Source organism: Nyctereutes procyonoides, unplaced genomic scaffold (assembly GCF_905146905.1).
Source record: "Nyctereutes procyonoides isolate TBG_1078 unplaced genomic scaffold, NYPRO_anot_genome, whole genome shotgun sequence".
In the NCBI taxonomy this organism is placed as follows: Eukaryota; Metazoa; Chordata; class Mammalia; order Carnivora; family Canidae; genus Nyctereutes; species Nyctereutes procyonoides.
Genome location: NW_026575124.1, coordinates 3473905 through 3478567, shown reverse-complemented (window position 1 = coordinate 3478567; position 4663 = coordinate 3473905).

The window sequence follows — 4663 nt, the reverse complement described above, 5'->3', positions numbered from 1 at the left end:
ACACCATTTTCATTTAAGTGGTATGGTGACTTGAGGGGCGCTGCTGTTGGAGAGCATGAGGGTGCTGGGCTCCTCGGGGTCTCCTGGGCGTCACCACTTAGGCGTAGGTTGGGCCGGTTGAGAACATAGGCACTAGGATCGGCCAGACCTGGGGTCAGATCTCAGGCTTGACGTTTACCAGCTGATGACCTTAGACACAATTCCTCTCTGGGGTTCAGAAAACAGGAATGATAACAGCTTTACGGCCTATGATAATGTGAGTAGTACATCAGACAATGCACGGTCGATCCTAGCACAATTTCATGAGGCTACATATCTGAGTGAGCTGGGGTTCATTTCTTTTCTGAGTGGGGTGGCCTCCCCCAAGGAGTTGGTCTAATCCCTGGGGCACTTGGTAGCCCGCCCATCCCAAAGAATCAAAAATGCCAAATAACCCTCATGCTGGGTCACCCCTTCTCATCTACTCATCTTCATGGCCTCTGTTCCTCTGGAGCAAAGTTCTGGGGGACCCTATCTGGATGTCGTATAGGGAGCTTCAAGGGCGGGAAAGATGAGCAATGGAAGGACAAGCTGGAAGCCAAACCAAGACCCTGGGTCCCACATGTGGCATTGGGAGCAGTGGTTGTCAGACACATCTCTGCCATCTGGGATGAACTGCTGCCAAGGCGTCTGGGCCTTTGCCCTGTGTCTGGTGCTAGGGACGTAGGGAGAGGAGTGCAGCAGGCCACCCCCAGGCCTCAGCCCCAAGAACATCATATAAGATGACCCCAATCCACTGGAGTCTTGCCCTGGAGTTCCAGCTGTCCCACCCCAGGCCCTGGCGGTCCCAAGCAGGGAAGAGTCTCCCCAAGGACCACACCTCTATCCCCACTCAAGGATCCAGCCTCCTCCCCACCAGGGCTGCTGCAAGATGCTGACACATGCTGACTGTTGGGTGGCATCTGAGGTCCTCCGTGTTTGCCCCCCTCACAGGCTTGCCAGAGACCAGAGCGGCTGCCGAGGTCCTCGTCGGGTCAAGTCAGACAACAGTAAGTCAGGCGTTGCGAGCCAACAATGTGAGCATCAACGATGGTGAAGACGAGGGCTTTTGGAGTCACGCTTTCCTGGGTTCATATCTTGGCTCTGTCACCAGCTACTTATGTTCTCTGGGTCTCAGTTCCCTCATTTGTAAAATAAGGATAATAATTGGCTCACCTCATGACGTTGTTAATGAGTTACTACATCCAGACCTGTGCCTGGCACTCAATCAGTGCCGTATACATGTGCCTGTTGTCACTGTCTTTTGTCACACCACCAAACACATCCTGAGCGCTGACCCATCCCATGTTCTGAGTCGTTCCGGGATCACGGAAAGTCCAGTTTCAGAGAGGCACCCCATCCAGCCATTGTCAGACGCCCACTTGGAACAGACTCCCTGAGAAGCCTCGGGGTCTTTGCCCCATGTGGTGTGGCAGTGAAGCCAAGACAGAGAGAGAATCAGAGACAAAGACAGAGAGACAAAGACAGAGACAACACTCAGAGTAACTGTCCTTTCAGCGTGAAAGCCGGGGAATGGCTGGGCCCTGGGGTAAGGGTGTGGTTGGGTCCACCTGGCAGGACCGTGGAGCTGAGGCTGAACAGCCATGGGAATCCAGGGACCAGGTGGGATGAGGGACAATGGGAGCCCTTGAGAACTGCTCCAGCAGATGTGGACTGAGTACACAGCCAGCTGTCTGTCCAGAGCACAATGTGGTCTGGACACAGGCAAACAGTCATGTGATTCTCGTTCCTTCTATCAGTGGGAGGAGGGATGGGAGAGGGGCAGGAGGAAAGAGGTATTGTTCCTCTTCCACCTGGTACCAGCACCCACAGTCTAGAGGGACCAGGCGACCAGGGACACATTCCTCAGGGGGGCAGGGGGACATCAAAGGCCTCCATGCCGACTGGCTCAGAGCCTAGTCTCCACCCGCCCTTGCACAGCCACCCGCTGTCCCCAGGCGGGTGATGTGGGTCACCATCCTGGGCCCGGCGAGGAGATTGGGGAGCCCAGCCCTGTCCTGAGATGTGGTGTCTCCCCTAGAAGCCACACTCCCATGCTGGCAGCCCGGTGCATGCCCCCCCCACCCCCACCCCAACTGCCCGGTGTTGAATGAAGAAACAATGACATGATTGGTACAAGAGTTTTCTCAGTTGCCTTGGACATTGCGTCTCTCTTGGAAAACGCTAACCTGTTTTCACAAGCCCTCGACAGAGGCTGTCGGACCCAGTGGACAGTGAGCGAGGCCGTTCCTGCGCCTGTGGGGGGTGAGGACAGGGTCTGGGGTGCAGGGCTCCTGGACCGGGGAGGTGTCCCTGTGCCTCCGGGACTGTCCCAGCTCCCAGTGTCTCCTGGGATGGCCCAGGGACTTCTTCTGCCCACATCCCTACACCGTGGCCCATACCGACTCACCCCCACATGATTCCAGCTCACCCCGAGCTGGGGGGTTGGGGGGGGCAAATGGAAACCAGTCGCCGTCCCCGTGCCTTGCACTAGGGCAGGAGGAAGCTGCAGTGCTCCGAGCAGAGGCTCTCGCCGAGAGCACAAGCCCAGCCACTGCCTCCGCCTTCCCTTCCCTTCCCTGGTCGTGGCCGCTGCGAGGCATGTAGGACGGAGAGGGAGGGAGAGAACGTGCAGGTTAGGGATGCAAGGGGGGCTCCCTACAGCCTCTGACCCCATCAGGATAGAAGCCTGGCATGAAGGAGTCGTGTGCCTGCCTCTCCTTCGTAGAGAAAGTGCTGCAGGTTCCCGGAGTTCCAGGCACACTCATACCCACGTGTAAGGACCCACGCAAATGCCAAGAAAGCGGCAAAAGCCCTTCTTTGCTTCGTCACCATTTTCGATGCACAGATGCAAAGTCCGTAGGACAGACACTGCCTTGCATGTGGTGAGGCCTCTGTAATGTTTATTGGAAAAAAATAAAGCCACCGTCCATGAGAAAGCCAAGCGCAGAGGGTTTTGCTGTATATCCTTCTTTAAGTCCCTCTGACTAATTAAAGTATTTGTTGATTTCCAGCCCATAGTTTCAATCAACCCAGGGGGATTTTCAAAGGCTTTGGTGTGCCATTGGCAAAACACCCTTCGAATGAGGGAAGAGCGTTCTCCAGACGTGCAGGGGCCTGTCGGAGGGCAGCTCGGAGCTCCGTCCCACAAGCGCCAATCGCCTGCGCGGTGTGAGGGGTGGGGGCCGGGGCTGCTCCCCAGGCCCCCCTGCATGTTTGCCGCACCCTCCCGCCAACCCCAGCCAGCTCGAAATCCCGACTCCAGCTCGCATGGGGCCTCTTTCCCTCTGCATCCGCGGACCGCGCTTCCTCCCAGCTCCCTGGGGCAGACCGCAGTGCAAGGCGAGGTCGGGTGTCCAGGGTCCCAACAGCGCAAGGGCTGCCCGGGGACCAAGACGCGGCCCAGAGGAGGCGCACAAGCTTCTCTACCTATGCAGCAGCCTACAGTTTGGGTGAAGCCCTTGCACAACAAAAGTCAACCCCAGGGGCCCACTATCACCATGACCCGAGTGACAGCAAGAGGGCATCACCCCCAAAACCCACCCAAGTCAAGGCTTGCTTGGCTGCTTTGCTTGTGGACCTTTGCATTCCTACCCAGCTCTGTTTTCGGTCGTGGGGGTTGACAGTCCCGGGAGAGGCGGGGTGGGCCTCGGGGCAGCACACGGCCGAGGGAGGGTGGGGTGGCCGACACAGATCCCCAGTCCACAGAGGCGCCGGGCTCCTCGGCGGCCCTGCAGCCCTGAGCATCTAGCTGCCATCAGCCTTGGGCGGGGTGGGGGCAGGATTCCACTGACTCTGGGTGGAGGCAGGAAAATTCTTCCGTCCGTTCCTCCCCGAGGCAGGGCTTTGTGAGGAGGTGCCGGGGCTGGCACACAGTCCACCTGCCCTTGCCCATCCTGCCGGGTCTGGCTCTGCACTCCCAGATGGGGCCGCCAGCCGCTGCCCAGTGAATAGGGTGATTCACACTCCAACTATTGCTCCCCACTTTTCATGCTGAGCACACACAGGATAGGAAGTCCGCAAAGGGAGGACGCTACAGATTGCTTTCTCCCCCAGAGGGGTGCGTGGAGGCTGGGGCAGGGCACAGGGGCTGCTGGGGGGCTCAGGGGCACAGGTTTCAGGACCGAGGGTGGCGGGAGAAGAACAGAGCAAAGTCCAAGGGAGGGAGAGTCATAGCTCTGTCTGCAGAGGGTGCCCAGGCTAGAGGGGACAGGGGACCCACCTTCTGGGCAGAAGCAGGTGGTTGGGACTCTGAGACTCAGCATGGGGCGAGGGAGAGCCTCACACCAAGATCTGGGGAAGGAGTGGAGGGAGATGCCCTACATGTCTGTTGGTTCAATTTAAAAAAAAAGTTTGCTGAGCCCCCCTGCTGTGTGCAGCCGGGCTGAGCCTGTGAAGCGATGTGAAGCGGAGCCAGGTGTGTGCCCTAACCTCGGGGAGTGTCCGGCTCAGTGAGACCTGGAGCAAAACTGTCTTCTGTTACCTGTAGGTTCTACTCCTCATTGCACGCCCATTGCAGCGGGGCTGGGAGGAGGGGGCCCTGGGACATTTATCCCCTGCCCACCTGCTCCGCAAGGGAGGCTAGGGTGTCCTGCTCCCTCCGTGGGGACACCGGCCGAGCCGGCCGCTAGAGCTCATTTAGCCC